Here is a 20,989-nt window from a genome sequence, read left to right as displayed (position 1 = left end):
ATGAATCAAATCACTTCAAACAGCTTCTAGGAAGATAACGAGATGCGCGAAACGTGAGCATCACTACCTATACGTAGTAAATATTTAACTATTTCCATACGTTATTTAGTCATGTCGCGTCTCCAATTAGCGAATTAGTCGGTATGATTAATTACCTTTAAATTCAAAGCACGTTCAAGATACATTGGGTGCTTCTCGTGTATAATGTTTCGAGTTTGTTTAGATTCTGTTTTAGTAACACAACCCCTGAGCCTACAAACAAATTAGACAGGTAGGCATGTCAAATTCTACTGAATGATAATGTAGCGAGACGCTAAAATATTAGCGGACCATCTGTATCGTACGCGGGAGATGACGACAGTTTGATGCATTAGTGCGCTTTTGTAAAGGTCGATTCGCATGTAATCTCTTAAAATGTGCTTGCCTAGGGTTCGACTCTGTATATACAACCTTGACGGCCATCTTAAATTGAACCGTCACAAAGAGAACATCGCATCAGTTCGTAATTTGTGGGTTTTTTTAATGCATTATTCTTTATGTGGAAATTGACGAATTGCTGTATAATAATATTTCGAAGGACTTTTCGAATAACTTTTCGCCGTCGAAAGACAACCCCAGGAATGGGAATCACTGTAACGAAAACCAAATTACGACGTCCCGTTGCGGTTAATCTCGTCATACATTGGTCACGAGTGATGCTTCGAACGAGGGGATCAGCTACCCACCCGAAGGGTCGAATTCTGCTATCAAAAACTCTTCAATTTTAAATCTACGTATGATATGAGTGTGGTTCTTATGTTCCGTTGTTTATATCTATCAAAAGGTTGACTTTCCGATTGCGTGCCACTCTCTGATTCGCAATGTAAGCGGAATAGAAGGAATCCCTATTCTAATGGTCATTTTTAAGCGTAGTCGCTTCGATTTTATTTCCTCACTATTGTGAACCTGGGGTTAAGTAGGTACCTACACTACAATATATTAGAATTTGGGTTTTTCAGATTCCAAGGGCCTATATTGCTTTTTCTATTTAGACACTTTGAAATCTTTGGATTCTTTGAAATTTATCTTTTTGGAACTATGTGGAACCTTTGTCATTCTTTTTTTGAATATTTGATTTAAGATTCCGTAGGATAAGGTTTTTTGAACTTTTGGACTTAATAACCATGTGAAACCATGAGAATTCTTGAAATAATCCTTTTTAGTATCTTTGTTTTTTAAAACTCAGTTCCTTGAAATGTTAAAATTTTTGGTATCTTACTTAAATTTGGAATCTCTAGGGTTGCGCTCTTTAGAATTAGGTCCTTTAGACATATTGTTGTGTAAAACATTATGTAGTATAAACGACGTCTAATTGCCTAATGTTAAATATTAATTAATGTGCTTATTTTGTTTATTTAATCGTTAAGAATTTACGTGTTATATTTGATAAGTTTATCTCATGCTTTTTCTCCTTTCGTAGATAAGAGTCGCTTATCGTTTAAAATTAGTTTAATTTAGATAAGAGAATTGTGCGTATTTTAATAATACCATTAGGAAGTGGAACGAAAGAGAGGAAAATGGTTTAAGTAGAACAGGCAGTGTTTTTTACGGGAGGCCGTCTACCGTTTTAGATTTCCTCATCATTCTTCATCTTCTTTGTGACCACCTCTCTCATACTTTATCTCCCCCTCCCCTCTCTACTGCACGCCTCGTCCAGTGTCCTGTCCCTTAACAACCTCTATACGTTTTCCTCATTATCATTTTACATTTATTTTACCTCACCCCCTTCGATATTGCTGCTCTATTGTTTCACTCACTTTTTCAATTTATATTGTCATCTTCTTCATGACTGGTTCACTTTGTTTTGTGCCTGTCTAACGCTTTTCATTTTTCCCCTTTCACTCTTTTACATGTCCTTTACCCCTTTCTCCACTTCCGTTGTACTTCATTTGCTTTTCTTACGACTTCTTCACGCCCTATTCAGATTTCCTTAACGCCAACGAACCTTCCTCACCATCCTTATACATTGATTTCACCCTCAGTCTCATTATTCTTGATGTATAGTATTTTCACGCGCCCTTTACATCTCTTACGCACATTCGTCACTCCTCTCACTTATTTTTGGTATCGTTCCCACTCACGCTTTTTTCAGGTTTTATTCGCACCTCTTTTTCCGTGATTTTGCCCCTTGTCGCTTCAAGCTTCATTCAAATTTTTTTTGCACTTTGTTTAAGCCTACCTCACGCTTCTTCTCCTATCTTTCCCCTTTTCTCTCATCTCTCTTTCACCCACTTCCCATCTTCCTCATGATTTATTTGCGGCCTCTTTCATATCTGCTGGACAGTTGATTTTTGGATTCCAAGGAATCCATTTCCAGAATATTTTTGCAAAACCATCCCACAAGCAGTTTTCACGCTCTTTACACCTCCGCTCCCCATTCTCATCTTTTTGTACATGTCTTTAACCCCCCCCCCCCTTCACACCTCATTTCGGGTTCCTTAGCACATCGTCCACAACACTTCCACACTTTGTTCGCGCATGCTTTAACAAACTTTCCTCTTTATTCTTTTACAGTTTTTGCACCCCTCACTCGCAATTCCTCCCTTATGCAGCTTTCACAGTTCTTTCGTCTCTCTCTTGTTCTTTGCAGCTCCCTCGCGCTTTCTACATTCACGTCTCCTTTCTCGTCATGCTTTCACAGCTTCTTTACGCTCACCCCTTCCATTGTGTGTGTATTTTTCACGTCTTTAACCCCCCCCCCCCCTCCTTTCATTTTCTTTGCGTCTCATTCAGACTTTAATTAAATCTCATTCAATCTAATTCCAAAAATTTCAAGAACACCAAAGATCCAAAAACTTTAAAAATCTAATTGTAAAAGGTTTAATTCGATAGACGCTAAAGATTCTAGAAAAAGTCTCCATAAATAAGAACATTGGCATTGCGCAGTTTGTGCATGGTCACATTTTATAAGCGGGATGACGGACGGACGCTAAAAATAAGAAATTGTAACGGACCACTGGTTTCGTATATGAAATCTGACAGTTTCAATGACCACCCGATGTATAGGGACGAGTAATTGGGCGCTACGTTACTAAGAAACCGTAGCTTCTAGATTTATTTCTTCCAGAAGTGAGAAATGGAAGTTAAAAGTAGTGTTTTAATTTGTAGAGCCGTTTTAACCGCTGATAAGGAAAACCAGCTGACGAACATAATTGTGAAGTTTCTAGTTGTTCCTTTAGAGATATGGGAATTATTTTTGTACCATCCGATAGCCCTTGGCATCGGGACGCTGGGGAACAGTATTTTAGGATTTCTGCTCCGTTAATTAACCGATTTCAGTTTCCCTATGTTAATTTAAAACTAGGGTAGAAACCGGCAAGATCGCTCCATTACACGTGGATAAACCTGATAAAGTAAACGCTTAATCCCAAAATCACGGGACGCGATCGGTGTTAACCGACCAATTAACTGAGGATAATTAACAGTAGCTAATTAAATAGGTTGCAGTAAACCATATCAGAATGTGTCGTGGTTGGTGTCGTTGGAAGCGCGCTCATTTATCCAGACGTTCGCACTTTGTTCCCGATTTTTAGCACGTCTAGTACCCGAAAAATGATAATTTTTAAACGTTATTATTCAAACACGGTATGCCGGCTGGAAACCCGTCGTTGCCTCCACCAATTTGCCGAAGTCTATAAAAGGTAAAGCCGTGGTTTGTAGGGGATCTGTTTCTTTCTGTACCGTACCGTTTAATTTAAAGGTAAGCGTTAAGTATAAAAAGAGGGTCTGTTTTCCGTTTTTCCTGCATCTCGTTTTCCCATAGATACAGCTAATTAATTTGTGCTTTCGTTACCCTTTGAGAAATCGCTACCGTGTGTCTGTGTGCTGAAATTTTGTTTTAGTGGTTTCTCTGGAAGTGACCCCAATTCCAGATTTTCACTTTTTCCGTGAAATGCCCCTGGAACAAAATACGTGTGTCCTTACTAAATCGGGTGCGTAGAATCCAAAAAATGAACCGGGTCATTTGGACCCTTAAGGGCGACGTGGCACAATAAAAAATTACTAGATTATCTGGAATTTCTATCCTCTTTACAATGTTTAGACTTTTTGAATGTTTTGGAATTTCATTCGCTATCGGAAGTTTAAATTATTGAGTGTTTAAGGGAAAGCCGGACAAAATATTACAATGGAAAAGTAACTCATTTTTAATTAGTTATCAAGCAGCAGAGTAATGCTAACTCTAGCTCCAAGTATAACGTTATCGAGGTTAGGCTAGATAGCCTTTTGTTTGTGGATTGTAGCATGTCCATAAATAGTCCCACCCTTCTTCTTTCCAGACTTGACAACAAGAGATCCTGGATTCGGTGTACTCCCACTCGTTCTGGCGACCACATTCTAAGAAACGATTTTGAACTTGAGTTGTTTTTTGTGCGACGGATATGTTCGACCAATGCCGTTAGGCCGTTAAATCAATAGGTTTGGCTACAGAAGTGGTTTATGTAGAGCTCGCCTTTAGCACACCTGCAAAACAACGCACAAAGGTTCAATTGCATAGCTTAAGGTCCATTTCAGCACCAATCGATGTCTTGGCTTTTAATCTCCGCTTAGCCTTAACTCCGGATTACATTTGACGGTGCAAACGGCCATTAATGGCACATTTTGTACTGCTAATTATTAAGGTAGGGTAAACCAATTCTGTAAAGCATTGCGCACCCATAAAGGTTATTCGTATCTAGATATCAATAGCAACAAAGATCACAAATTGTATATTATACAACGAAACGAGCACGGAAAGAAATACCTTTCACACAAGATAAGGTTATTACCGATAAACACGAAGCATGTATTCGCTTATTATTTTGATGTTATTCTCTCAGTGGAAAACAAAACGCACGAATGACAAAGCAAAAGGCACGTGTGTGTTTGCTTTGGACCGCCTTTCTTGACAAGTGAAATTCGTAAGGGATTTGTGGTACTGTGATATTTCCGAGGGAAGTCGTTGGAATTTTCTGAGATTACTTAACTTAAGAGTTAACAACAATAGGTGATTTACGTTTAATTCCAATTACATTTTTCAGATAAACGAAATATTGTTAACCCTTGTAAAGCTTTTATTTTCACACCATACTTTGCTTCAAGAAAAATATCCTTTGATATTTAGCCAGGATATTTTTGAATTAAACATTATGCTTCTACGTTCGCTTTGACCTTTTGTAGAAGTTGAAATGGCGTCCCTTCTACTTCAATACTTCTTATTTTGTTACCTATTTCAAACGTGACAACTTGATATAGTCCACAAAGGAAAATACGAAACAACGCGGACGGCAACTTTACTGTGACTATTTAAAAGTTCCATTCCAGTAGTCGTATAAATGTAAATTTCGTCAACGTCGTCGAGCAGATATTGACATTCTTAATATTGCTACACAAAAGGCTTGAAAACACCTAATGGAATTTCAGCAGTCGCACGTTTAGATTGCAATTACTTACATTTACCTGTACAAAATAGTATCCAACTATAAAAGTTTTATACTTCTTTTGAGAAAGGAGGAAAACATCTGCCATAATATTTGACCCTTGTTTTATGATTTCTTATAACCCTTGTTTCTTCATATATTGAGAATACGTTTTACGACTTTTTGATTATGATTGTTTCTCCTTTTATGATTCAGTCTGTGAAATACAAGAAAGATGAATTAGAAATCCTTCAGTGCAGCTAAAATCACTTTCGTGTTCATATAACTTCTGCCGTCATTGTGTTTTTATACTCATTCGTGAATTTCGCATCACCATATTTTATGTCCTTATGTTATACGTATCATGGTTATAGTCAATATTCTTACCTATAAAATTTAACCCTCGAACTTAAATGGCGGACTATTTACAGTTCAGAATTTGTTTGGATAATCGCGTCCAATTAAGTAACAGCAGTGATTGAAACGAAATTGTGTTCAAGTTGATTCTCTTATTCCAGTACACGACAACTCGCGACTCACCACTGGGCCACTCGCCACTCACTGACTCTGTATGTCTCTGCTCTTAATTAATTCACATTAATTCACTGAGTATATTTGAGGAAAATGTTGCAAATATTCTGGCTATCGGGAGAACATAATCTGTGAGGAGGTACTTAATATTCAAGCACTTTATTTTTGTTTCTGTTCATAATTCATCTACCTATTAGTAAAATGTTGTTTTCTGGGGCCACCAGGAAAACATAATCTATGGGGAGCTCTTTTTGTAATTCCAAAAGAAATGTTACTATTTTATATTTATTTATTTCCCTTAAAACTATTGTATCAGAAGAATATGTGCGAGGAAGTATTTCTGCTCTTAATTTAATGAGTATCTGCTAGGAAAATGTAATTTTTTCTACCTACCAGGAAACTATAATCTAAGAGGAGGTATCTTCCTAAACTCAAAAGAAATATTGTAATACCTTGTGTCCATTTGAAATTTTGTATCAAGAAAATATGTTGTGCGAGGAGGCGCTTCTGTTCCTAATTCACTCCTCCTATGCAAATGCTGTAAATTTGTGTAGGCACCAGGAAGACATAATCCAAGAGGACCACTTTAATTTGTGTTAAACGTTTGTATCAGGAGAATATGCCGTGCGAGGAGTGTTTCTTGTATTAACTCATTGAGTAAGGTGAGGAAAATGTAAATTTTGTCTGGCGATTAGGAGAACATAATTCATTAAGATGGCCTCTCGATTTTAAACTTAAACTTCAGCTGTGATCGTCAATTTCAAGCTTTAAACTTAAACTTACCGTTAATTTAGCGTTTCAACTGGGGACTTTAATTGGTAGCTGTAACTTTGAAAATCAATTTTGTGTTTTAAGTGGAAAGGTTAAAGCTTTTATTCCAAACTTCAAACTCCAAGCTTTCGTTTTGAAACCTCCTCGGACTTCAACCGTTCTCTTAGACCTTTTAGTTCAATTTTTTCTTCTAGCGGCAAATGCAAGTTCCAACGTCTCCACTTGAAGTGGCTTGAGCTTCGTACTACAGTTGCAATTTTTAATCTGCAATTTGTTGAGTTGAGTAATTGAGTTGAGCTCTCGCTTCAGTCTTAAACAGAGACAATAAATTTCGAGATCCAACTTCCAACTGCAATGTTGAATTTACAATTAGATTCTTTAACTGCAACTTTAATTTCACCTTCAACCTAGGGCTAAAGTTGAATTCTGAAGTTGAAGCTTAAAGTTGAAGCTATAAATTGAGTAGAATGATGAAGCTGATATTGAAGCTAAAAAGTGAATTTCAAGTGAGAGTAAAAATATAGTTTAAATAAAAGCTTCCTTGAAGCTTAAGCTTGAAGAAGTTAAACATTGATGGAAGTTGAATGTTGAAGTTGGGAAATTGAAGCTTGAAGTTTTATTTATTTATTGAAACTATATTTTCACTCTCACCTTAAATTCTCTCTTTAGCTTCAGATTCATCATTCAATTTCAATTTCAATCTCAATGTCAATCTCAATCTCAATCTCAATGTCAATCTCAATCTCAATCTCAATCTCAATCTCAATCTCAATCTCAATCTCAATCTCAATCTCAGTCTCAATCTCAATCTCAATCTCAATCTCAATCTCAATCTCAATCTCAATCTCAATCTCAATTTCAATTTCAATTTCAATTTCAATTTCAATTTCAATTTCAATTTCAATTTCAATTTCAGTTTCAATTTCAATTTCTAAAAGATGCAAGAATCAGGATTCATGATTCAAGATTCAAATTGTTGCTTTCAACCGAAGATGCAAGGAAACAAAAAAAAAACACTCTAAAAGATTCAAAAAAATCCAAAGAAGATTCAGTAAAAATTCGAAAAAGATTAAAAAGAGACAAGACTAAAAAAGATACAAAAAAGATAAAATAAGATTCTAAAAAGATTAAAAAAATGTAAAAAACGGATTCAAAACAGATTCAAAAAAATTTAAAAAAGATAAAAAAGATTTGAACAAAATTCAAGAATTGTAAAAAAGATACAAAATGAGTTTAACAACATTCAAAAGGGATCCAAAGAGGATTATAAAAAGATTAAAAAATGATTCGTGAAAATTCAGTAAGATTCGGAGAGTCCCTAACCTCAATAACTCGCGTGGTCGTCGATCAAGGCCCGTGATCAGAAAAGACTAAAACTGGTTGGAGAATATCGAAGAAAAATGCTGAAGCTGAAGTATGCTCAAGGCGCCTTAAAGAGGTTGAAACAGGCACAAAATCAGTTCAACTATTAAGTCGATCCGGTAACTTTCAAGAAGGTTTAAGAAGGTATAAAAATTCAGGTAGGTTCAAGGAGATTCAAAATCCAAGATCCTAGTTTCAAAATTAAAGGGTTGGAAAAGATTCGGGAAGATGTAAGACGACTTAAAACCTAAAAAAGGCTTATAAAACTTGAAAAAATTGAGAACACTCGAAAAACTATTAAAGCAGGTTGAACGAAACTCAAGGAGAGTGATAAACTCCCATGACGCAAGGAAACTCGATAAAAATTGAGAGAATACTCAAGATTCTACCCTTGTGTATTGCCAAGGCAGCTTACTCGTCTACTGCGAACGTTTTCATACCATCTGAAATTTTTTTAGGTCACGTAACTGGAAAGATTGTAATCCCCTTGTAGTTAAGAGGACAATTTTTAACCCTTTGTTTTGGAAGGAGGAGGTGTTTTTGGCTATCAGCTATCAGAAGAACATAAGCGAAATGTTGGAACTTATTTTAGTATCAGGACAATACATGTGTGAAGATGTCCTATATGTTGTAAATTTTCGCTAGCCCCCAATAGAACATAATCCATGAGGAGGTCTTTTTCTAAGCTCAAGAAACCCATTCGAACATATATCAGGATTGTTTCGTGCGATGAAGTGTTTTTGCTCCTAATCATAGTCGAAATATTAATTAATATCGACGCCTTCAATCGCCGTAATCGAGACGGATGATTAGGTTACCCTAAGCCAGCGTTAGGTTTGACAGTTTTATTGGGGTTTCGATGTAAATTATTGTTTACTTAAATGCGGATAAAGAAAACACGTATTCTACCAAGACTAACCTAAACCTAAATGGTTACATTTCCGAAAAATAAATTAGTTAAGTTTTATCTCAGTTTGAATGCAAATAATTCCACGTGTTAACCCGTCTGAATTCACCCTACAACTCGTAGTTATTTGGAAAAACCCGCATGTCAATAACTGCAAGTGTAGTAGCAATTTCTGCAGGAAATTGTCAGACGCAGAACTAATTTTAATGATTACGATCCACTATTAACGAGTACATTCGACGACACTAAAATTTTAAGTGCAACGAGAACACTTCAGCTACACACATTAACTAAAATGATGTTGAAGACACATTTCCGGCACTTTTTTAGCTCTTTAGATAGATCGTGTGCCAAGCCGGCGATGAATGTTAAATGGCACCCAACAATGCGGCGCTCGGCATATGAATTACACGCCGAGCTTTTTCGAGTTATAAGTTTAACGGTGGGAAAACTTAACGAGAAAACGATATTATCGAGGTCGTGAATTTTAAAAGTTAAATACGCCTCTTCAACACTTCCGAAGTTCTTAAAAAATATACGAACTCGGGTTTCCAGCGCAACCGAGCTTTTCGTTGTCATACAAAAGAATATAAATTTTCGAGGATTTAACACATTCATGCGTGTTCAAAGCTCGAAAACTTTTCCTCCCCCTCTGTAATAATATAAAATTTATGTCTCCAAGACCCGATTCGACATTGTAAAAACGTCGGAATGGAAATGAACTAATGAACTTAACAAGTTTCGCGTCCATTTTTACGGAAAACGATTGACATTTTCCATTCGACGATTTTTATATTCCACCTTGAAATGCAAACCAAATAAGAATAAAACTTTTTACGTCCCTGCGAGAAATAATAAAATTTCCTTATTATTTGAATCATTAATCAATATCTATAGGGGAAGGGATGTTTATATACGAAGAATAAAATGGAATTTTATAAGTGGTCCGGTTAGAAAAGCGATGGACTGATTGGTATTGGCAATGACGATATCTCAATGTTCGCTTGGACGAACAAATGGGTCAAAGAAGACTCCACTACGTTCGCCTTTTAACGGCTCTCTTGAATAAGATGTGAGGTTAGTTAACTGGGAAAGGTACCTCATAAATACTTAAAACGAAGCTTTTGCTTCCTACGGTTTAGAATGGAGTTAATTCAAGCAAATATAAACTAATATCGTTTAAATTATTTCGTTTATTTATTCTTTTGCGATCGTAGTGGAAGGCGAAAGTGAATCTTTCGGGTGTCTCATTCTGGAGGGATTCGTTTTATTACAACTTTATCCATACAAAATCAGTTCCTTAACTTTTAGATTGCGGTTACCGCAAGTAACGAATTTTGTGGTTTCCTTTTTCTTCCTTTACTTTGCCCACAAATGTGTAAGCTAAATAACTTCCGCAGTTGACCGAAAATGATAATATGGTACGTTCACGAGATTAGGAAAAGTGAAGGTGGAAGATATAGTGCTATCAGCAAATTTGCAATACATTCCGAAAAAAGTTACGACTGATGTATGTTTTGGTTTTGCTTCGTGTATGTGGGATAATTTCAATTGCTTAGTGTAAATCTGGTGTTTTTTTACGAATAAAGACAAAGTTGGTTTATTTTACTTGAGTTTGTATTTTCGTATTTGTTTTTCCTTTTAAAAACTGTGTTAGTTATGTCTTTTTTTTGTTTTAATTTTATCGCTTTTGGAAATTATTCAATTTAGGTAAGGTGTTAGAAAAAAGCTTACACCGGGTCGTTGGGGATAAGTTTATTGTTAGGTGAAATTTCATTAATGCGCATGTGTTTATCGCTGATAAGAATACGCAGGTCTTACGAAGGATTTCGCGTGGGGAGAAGTGGGGACGTTCCGTTGGGGCTGGCGTTTATCTAATCTAATTGTGATTGTCCATTTATTTGAAAATTTTAAAGAAAGAATTTTGTTTTATGGTGAAAGTGGTGTTTCCTTAAATACTGGAGACAACGAGAAGACTCCTTTTTGTGACGTTTTGAGAGCGTGGACAGTTCAAATTTGTTACGACCATTGATTAAATTAATTAATAAATGTAAGTAATTAAGTAAGTTTTTTATTTATTTGTTTGTCGAACGCCTGCGTGCGGGATATGTGTAAAAACGAGCTCTGAATGATTTTCTTTCTTTCAGCATTGGAGTTTTCTCTCATGATTTTTTTGTTCATACATTTTTGTTTTAGCCATTTAAACTGTGTGTTTAATCGAACCCAAAGTACAACCCGGATATACTTTTCATGTCAAATTTTTCTATCCGTGCCACCGTCAAGAGTGGTGAAGATCCTGGCACCGTAGGCGACGTAGTTGCAGTTTTAAGATTCAGGATAGACGATTGAATTTATATTATGAGGTGGTTATGACCTGACTCCCTTTGTATGTTCTTCAAACCGTATCGCTTCTCGGTAATCAGAGCATATTTCTCATGGTTTCGGCCACCGGCACTTCTTGTCTAGGTATCTAGAGAGGAGACGTTCTAGGTTCATCTTTGTGTTTGCAGCGTCAGAGTTGGGTTCTCTCCCAGACTCTGCATGCGATTTTACCTTCTTCAATCAGGCATGGTTCCCTATAGTAAAAAAGGGCAAAGTGATATGAGCGAGAATTTAATTAGATTTTAGTTTCTAATTTTCGCCTGTCATTGAATTTTTGTAGGGTAGCGTGGATTCTTTAAATTGGCTTATGTAAAATATCGAGTGTAGTGTCATTATAGAGAAGGTTTCTTCAAAATTTTGTTGTACTTTTTGGGCGAATGGTGTCTGAGTACTGGTCTGGCTGTGTATTTACATGTGAAAACTGGCAGCGCCAGGAAGTCATGGCATAACGCAGTTAGCTAGAATTATGCGACTGTTGTTCAAATTTAGTTTATGGAATTTGTCCACGTAAATTTTATATAGCTTTCAAAATAGAGATTTCATTGATTGAGAGGAAGTTAACGCGCAAAATATTCGCACGGTTTATTTAAAGTAGATGGAATGTGAGCCCTCTTAAACCGAGGGCAAATGCGCGTTAAGCCACGAGAGTGTTACCGTTGAGCGGTCCAAAAAGATAAGTCGACCACCGTGAGTTAAAGCGAGGTCGTATTAGATTTCCTGAAACAACTTACGCGAATATTTGTGTTAAAAGGATTCGTGGTGAACCGAGCGCGAACAAGTTTAAATGGAGAAATTAAGGAACAAAAAACCCTCTCAGTTTTTTTAAAATTAAGTCAATCAATTTTTTACTGAATTGTGACGGTTTTCTAAAGAATCATATTGTAATTTTTTACGATGGCACTTTTTGGAAAATGATTTCATAAACAAGCCCGTTAACGAGTTTTTATTGGTGGAATTTGCTAAATTTTTTGGATTTTTAGGTAGACCAGTGGTTCTGATTATGGTCTTCACCAGTTAAATGCGCATGAAAGCTTAAGATTCTGACAAGTCGTGGAGCGTGACGCAATTAACAAGAACTACGTGACGGTTTTGCAACCGTCATAGGCTTGCTAGGTAGCGTATTTCAGCTTGCTTTTGTAAAAACTTGGTGGATGGATCCCATTGGCCAGAAAAAATGAGGTTTATTGGTGGAGAAGGTTTTACGTCCTAAAATGGGCGTGAATAAAAAAATTATCAAAGTCCCCGTGTGAGATCGAAGGGATAAGATCTTGTTGATTTCCTTTGTCGGTACCCACTTCCGACATCCCGTTCATCTGCAATTCGAGTTTGAAGTTTTAACTCCACCATCATTAAGATCTTGTCCGTGGCACGAGAAAGAGAGACCGCGATTAGAGCTCTAAGAAACTTTTGGGCGTCCAAAGTCGACTATCTCTCGAATATGCTCACTTTCCAAAAGGTGGTTAATTTCCCCCCTAGGGAAAAAAAACAAAATTCCACCACGCAGGAGTTGTGCGCGTTTACAAGACCTTTCCGACGTCACCAATTTGAAAACAATTGGACCAAAACTGTAGAAGGGGAGGAAAAAACTGAAATATCTCCAGGTTAGTATAGCACGCTCGAAGATGACGCCCAGATGTCGGCGGCCCCTCATGATGTAGACCCGTCCTTAAAGTTGTTAATTATACGGCCCCGGTAGGTACATGTACATTGTACACTACTAGTCAAAACAAGCGTTCTTCTACGGGCATGTATTTACTGCCAGCCAACCAGCCGGCCGAAGTGAGATCTTTTCACAAAGAAATTTGCAAAAATGTGCAAAGTAGTGCGAATTAGGTTATTGGTAGAGATCTGTGGAGCAATGCGCGTTATGCCACGAAACCGTTCGCGTCGAGCGGTAAAAAGTTTAAGTCGACCATCCGTAAGTGAAAATTAGCGTCAATTATTTGGGTTAGAAGAATTCATGTTGGGCCGCGAGCGATCGGGTTGTTTTGTTGATTTAATGCAAGCTAGAAACTGCGTGATATTATGATAACTCGAAAGAGTACATAAAAAATTTTAAACGCGTAAAGCTAGTTTCAGTGACCTTCAGTTCAAACGATATTTTGCGGTTTAGAAACTTTTACGTTAAAGGCGAGCAAATACTGCTAGTTATTTTAACCCGCAAAAACTTAAACTGTGTCCTTAAGACGGAACAGGAAAATTAGTGGTGAATACGGCTAGCGTTAAATCGTTTCCTGGTATCAACTGATTCCCTAAAAAATGAGGGCATCAGAAGAATGGAACCATAAATGTAAATTTTCATGCTACCAAACCAGACATGAACTATTTTGCTAAAAAATGAAAACCTTCCCGCATCGCAGTTCTTCAGATATCACTCAGAAACGGATACATCAGGGCTGAACCCCGTCTGGCCACACCCTATCTACCCTTATCTGCCTGATAACAATGTTTTTTATAAAGAAATGATACATCAGCTGAGCATATAGCAACAATAAAGTTATACGAATCGATATGACCCCAAAAGAGAACCTTTTCGTACCATGTACTATTCTACTTCGATCCTACTTCTACTGTCGACTATCGGATTTCTCTATTTATTACTTCGTCATCGACGTTAAGACTAAAAAACTAAACTCAATTCAATTTTTTTATGTGAAAACTCTAGAAAGCAGATCGCATTTCACAAAAAGTCCTCTTTCCATCCTTATCTCCCGTGACTATACCTTTATTGATTTGATGGCGCCTTGATATCGCTACACTATTATGATTTATATTGCTGCTATGTGTCTCTCTAGGCGTAGAGTACTACTAGGATGGTTTTTGTTTTCATTTAGACAACAAGGTCTCATTTTACAATATCACTATAATAAAAATTGTATACGTTCTCGGAATAGAATGGGAAATAAATAATTTTACGCAATAATTGAGGAGATTGGAGTGTTAATAATAATTTTATCAAGTTGAACCAATATAGAACGAGACCTAAGGGTGATTAACAATGGGGTGAGTTTTTCTCGATTTTCACAAACGCGCGCCTATACGTTTCTATTTGTACACTGAAAACCATCATTAACATGCAAACCCGTACGCGTTGAAGGGTTGTTAATAAAACGTAAACATACTCTTGTGACTTGCACGGTGTTGACTTTAATTGAAGTACGTTCCGAAATACATTTATTAAACGCAAATGATGGTAGCAGTTCTTCACTCGCTTCCATTACAAATATTATTATTAGATTAACTATAGCGCGTTGAAGGGTGGGTTACCCCGTCGGGGATCTTGGGCTTGGAACGTAATATAACATCAAGTAAATCGGCATCTTTGTTAACAATTTAATTAGGAACACGTTCGAGATCAAAACGCGTAATTACTTACAGCTTCCGTAATCGGAGACATTTATCTGCGCACACGTAACGAGTGCTCTCGTCATTTATCAAACGAAATTAATATCTCCAATAACTTCCTACAACGCCCTCTTGCGGAAATTGATTATCCCAATTGAAAAGATATTTTTTAGGCTTACCAGTCTCTACAAATTAATTTTCTTACAACTTTCTCTCATACTCTCATACTCAAGACAATTTTGGACCCTCCCCTAGCCAAGGGTCACCCCCGGAATTAAAATTAAATTTCTTTTCCTCTGACGCCGCACCGGGTACGTCAGTGATGATTCACCCTCGTTCAAGAAACCCACTCGAGATCGAACAGGGCATCGGATCACTAATCTTACTCAAGTTCCAAGATTTTTTGGGAGATTCCGTGGCGTCATTCCAAAATGGCGACGGTTCCAGCGACGTTTTTGGTCAAAAAATCTCCTTGAATTACAACCCAAGAAAATAAAATATGCTCAACTTTACCACTTGTCAATTCCGCATCATCCAAAGGTTTACAAATTTTGTTTTACCCTACATTTTTGCCTGGTCATAAAATAATTCAGTATCGTCCTGGACCATATTATATCTTCTGACTTGATCTCTGCCATCTTCCATGAAACCTATAACTTGACTTCCATAATGCGAGTCTCCTGCATACTTCAAAAATTAACATAACTATAAAATCTATTCAAAATAGCAAGAAAAGCATGTTGGTAGCTTTAGGATAAGTTTGTGGTAGTGACATAGTTATCAGTGTAACGGAGATATTAAGACACAGGCCCGATTTTAATAGTTGAAATGGTTTGAAGGTTAAGGGTTTAGAGTTGAACTTCTTTGGGGTTGAGCGATTTTTTGGTTTGAGTGTGACTTTATTTGAGGATTGGTTTCTTCAAAGTATTGATGCGTAAATAGTTCCCAGATACGGGCCTGACTTGTGTTTGCGTGTGAAAGCCTGGTGGAGACAGGACAGGACAGCTACTGAAATAATTTTTAAAATATTAACACTATGTGTTAATTTTAATACAATGTTCATTTAATTTAATATTGCACCAAAGAATATCAAAATTATGTGGTATAATTTAACTATAAAGGGGACCTAAAATAGCCTAAAACCATATTTATTCAATGTGAATGTGGAAAGGGATAATCAATTCTTTAGGGAACACTAAAATTTTTACGCAGACCACCGGTTGGGGACCGCTGTTCTAAAGATCAGATTGGTAAAACTAAATGTATCCGATTAGCGGACATTTTGGGGTGCATTTTCTTCAAGTTGAAAATAGTGGGGGCGTGTCCAGGAAAGATAGCCAGGCGGCATTACGCGGGCCGCCGCGAGCTATTGCATTTGTTAAGCATTGAGTCGTCGCCGTCGGTCGGGTTCGCGATCAGAAATAAGTTAAACAGAGAAAGAATTACACGTAGCGCCGTAAAAGCGACAAGTTACGCCGTGATAAATTAATTATATTGGGCACCTGCAGAACTACCATAGAGTTGTAGCGGTTTTTTTTGTGTGATCAATTGAGCGCGTCTATGGAAGAACCGGGCAACTAGTGAGACGACAAAGTCCATGATTTTGGGCTCGTGGTTCAATTTAAACAATCCAAAAAGTTAAGGTGAGCAGTTAAAAACTTACCAGAAGTAATTTTTTTTGTGAATCAAAAAGAGAAACTTTCGTGGATTATTGGTACCAGATTTTTTGCGTAAAACCCGCTACCAAAGTCTATTGTCTAAATTCCAAGCGAGTTATTTAATACGTGTACTGCACCAATTCGAATAATAATAATAATAATAATAATAATATATATTTGTGCTAAAAATACATTACTGTATTTACACTTGTCATATTTAAAAATAAAACAAATTAAAATTAACATCACAGCTTGGAGGACAAAAATTCATCGATCGAATAAAAGCTACCAGTTAGCAAGATCTTTTTAACATCAATTCTGAATTTATTTAAAGAAGCAGTCCTTAGCGTGTCAGGTAGATGATTAAACAATTTGGGACCGTGATAGTTGGTTGAATTCCTACTCCTGTTGAGTCTTAAGCGTTTTATGTTGATTAAGTCTTTGGTACGGGTATCGTGTGCATGAATGTCATTTTGAGTCGTATATACACGTACGTTGTTTTTCACTTCGAGGAGGGTGTGATAAATATAAATACAGGGTAAAGTTAGTATACGATGTTCCTTAAACTTAAAATTAAATCTAAATTTAGAAATATGGACAAGGTATAACGGGCGATCAAAAATGAGTTGCTGTCGAGTCGCCTTTGGAAGTTCATATTAAATATGATTTTCCATGTAAACAAAAATTCCAAAGGTAACTCGACAGCAACTTATTTTTGATCGCATCGTATAACTAGCATGAAGTAAGTCATAGTCAATTTTTACATTTGCTCGCAGCTAAATCTTTATCATCAAATTGATTTTCCATTAGATATCGCATATTCCTCTTGAAAAATTTCCGAAGCTGTAGTTATTATATCACATTTTTTGGGGTGTCAAATTACATTTACAAGGTTAATGATTTCAATTGATTTAGTCTTAAAATTATTAAAATTTTCGTTAAAAATGTACTATGATTTTTGAGGCACTTTAGAACTTTCTTTTTGTGCTTTACAGGTGAGGTTTTTTTGAGTTCTAAGCTAGGCTGAACTCTGAAGGTACTTTTTTGTTAAATATTGTGATAATTAGCGATTTATTTTAATACAGAATTTAACCGTACAGAATTGCTTATTTGCCAATTTATTTAAGGTTTTGCGGGATCCCGCAAATACCGGGATCCCGCGGGATTAACATCTAACAATCTCGCAAATACCGGAATTGAGATTTTGATGCGGGATTGCATTCCCTAATTGTCAACTAAGGGCAATGTTATCAAATTACAATTTCAATGGCATACATGATCAACTCATTGACCCTATACATTTTCAAGGTCACTGGAGGACATTTTTTGGAATCCGAGGTCATTGACCACAGTTTTGAGGTGTCAAATTACATTTTCAATGTCATCCGAGGCATTAATTTTCAAGGTCATCCGAGGACTTTGATCCCACTTTTTTGTGTTGTCATTTTACATTCACAGTCATCCGTGGTCATTGGCCCACATACATTTTCAAGGTCACCGAAAGTCATTGACCCCTTTTTGTAATCCCATGTCATTGACCACAGTTTTGGGTTGTCAAATTACATTTTCAATGTCATCTGAGGCATTATTTTCCAAGGTCATCCAAGGGCATTGACCCCACTTTTTTGTTGTCCATTTACATTTCAGTCATCCGTGGTCATTGGCCCACATACATTTACAAGGTCACCGAAGGTCATTGGCCCTTTTTTGTAATTCAAGGTCATTGACCACAGTTTTGGGATGTCAAATTACATTTTAAATGTCATCTGAGGAAATAATTTTCAAGGTCATCCAAGGACATTGATTCCACTTTTTTTGTGTTGTCATTTTACATTTCACAGTCATCCGTGGTCATTTTCCCACATAGATTTTTGTCATAAATAAATAAATAAATAAATAATCATTTACTGTCCAACAGAAAAACATTCCAATTACAGGACATATACACGTTAATTACCTGGTAAGTGCACACAAAGTAAATTAAATCAAATAAATTTGTAAACTAAAGATAACTAAACATAATAATAATGAGATTTAGAAAACATACCTTAAATTAGCACATGAACAAGGGAAAAAGAAACTAAAGATTGTTCATTATATTTATAATATCAACCAGTCTATGAAAATGGATGTCGCCGAGAAAAGATAAATTATTAAAAAGCCTAACCATATTAAACAAAGGAGAGTTGCGCAAAAGATCTGTGCGAGCAGCGGGAGTGTAAAATGTTGTGGAGTTTCTGGAAGTGTAAGATAGAACATGAAAACATAACAAGGATAGGAAATCGGGACAGTCAACTAAATTGTGTAGAAGTTTATATAAAAAAGTTACAGTAGATTGATTTCGTCGAACCTCTAGTGATGAAAAGTTGAATCTGGCGCATAATAAACTCTGATCAAATCCTCTTGGAGGATAGTTACGGTCCAGTCTATATACTAGAAACTTTAAAAATTTACGCTGAAGTAAGTCTAGCTTATCTTTTTGGTTACGATGCAACGGGCTCCAAATGACAGCACAATATTCCAACTTTGTGCGAACTAACGAACAGTACAGGCATTTTAGTGCTTCAATATTTGAAAACGATTTACAGCTCCGTAGAATAAAACCTAGCGTTGAAGTAGCAGATTTACAAATATTGTTGATATGATGGTTAAATGTGAGCTCACTATCAAAGTAAACACCCAAATCTTTAATGATATCTGCTCTAGTAAGTATAGTAGAATTAACACTGTAATCAAATATATACGGTTTAAATTTGCGACTGAAAGTAACCACTTTGCACTTATTAATATTTAGAGATAAGCCGTTCATAACACACCAGTCACTAAGAACACCAAGTTGCCGTTGAACAAGCGCACAATCGGTCGTTGATGAAATAGATGCGTAGATTTTGAAGTCGTCAGCAAAGAGTAAGTTATTTTTGAGTTGGATCCATCGTTCCTCGAAATGGGGGTTGAAATATATTATGTTATCAAAAAATCTCTAAACCTTCCCCATATAGTTTTATTCGTTGAAGTTTTTAAAAGTAAAAGCGACTATAGTTTCGGCGTACTGCCATCATCAGGCGACTAGAAGTGTATCACAATATAGCAAATTTGAAAACATTACTAGCTCTTAATGTTTTCAAATTTGCTATATTGTGATACACTTCTAGTCGCCTGATGATGGCAGTACGCTGAAACTATAGTCGCTTTTACTTTTAAAAACTTCAACGAATAAAACTATATGGGGAAGGTTTAGAGATTTTTTGATAACATAATATGAGTAAGTTATTAGTAACCAGTCGTTCCGGTAAGTCGTTTATGAACAATAAAAACAGTAGGGGACCCAGATTCGACCCCTGGGGTACCCCACAAGTAGCAGTAATGGCGAAGGAAGTGTAGTTATTATAGCTGACATATTGACGTCGATTATTCAAGTATGATTTGAAGAGAAGCTGAAGAGATTCGCTAAATCCAAAGTTGTCTAACTTGGCAAGGATGATGTTATGCGGAATGGAGTCGAACGCTTTCGCAAAGTCGGTGTAAATCACGTCAACTTGCCCACGATTGTCAAGCACATTAGCAATAAACTGCGTCATACAGACTAAGTTGGTAAGAGTTGACTTGTGTTCCATAAATCCCTGCTGAGCAGGGGATAACAGTTGCTTAACGGAAGGATAGATTCTTGCATAGAGGATAATTTCGTAGATTTTGCCAAAATTATTTAAGATGCTAATGGGTCTATAATTGGTGACATCACTGGGATTTCCACTTTTTAGAATTGGACAGATATTAGCCATTTTCCATATCCCAGGGAAGGTGTTCTTGTTTAGCGACGCATTGAATATATAAAATAATGGCTCCGCAAACACATTAGCACAATCTCTAATTAAGAAAGAGGGAATTTCATCACATCCAGCAGTATGTGAGTCTTTTAATCGTCGTATAGCAGTTATTATCTCATCCATCGTAATATCTCGAACTATAACAGATGGTACAGTGTTGTAGGTACGAAATTGATGTGACACATCCAACGAAGAGGTGTTCGAGTAAACGCTGCTAAAGTACTCCGAAAAAGTATTTACAATATCTTGTGGACGGAAGTATTCATTATCTGAGTATGTAACTCTACCTGGTATTCTAGAGAAACCTCGCTTAGAGTTGACGAAATTCCAGAAATATTTAGGATTACTAGTGACCGAGTTCTCCACTTTTTGTATGTAGATTTTGTAGGCGGCATTTATTTGTGTTTTAATTAGGCTTCTAAGACGTTTATACTCGCATAAGTCGACAAAAAGAGAGTGAGTTTTAAATTTTTTTAGGTACTTTGCTTTGAGCTTGATATTGAATTTAATTTCTTGAGTAAACCATTTCGGATATTTAGAGGAATTGTTACGATACGCAGGTACGTAGAGATTAAATAGAGAGTAAATAATTTCATAAAATTGTTGACAAGCGATGTCGGGGTCTGAAATAAATCATGCGAGGTCGTTCGTTTTCAAACCCCAAATCCTGGTCACGGCACCAAAATTTAGTCAGACAAGGTTAATTACATTGGTTTAATTAGGGCGGGGATGACTATATCCCGGATCACTTCACTACCTTTCTCTAAGTAATAC

This window comes from Photinus pyralis, unplaced genomic scaffold (assembly GCF_008802855.1).
Source record: "Photinus pyralis isolate 1611_PpyrPB1 unplaced genomic scaffold, Ppyr1.3 Ppyr1.4_LG6, whole genome shotgun sequence".
Taxonomy (NCBI): domain Eukaryota; kingdom Metazoa; phylum Arthropoda; class Insecta; order Coleoptera; family Lampyridae; genus Photinus; species Photinus pyralis.
This window is presented reverse-complemented; position numbering follows the sequence as displayed.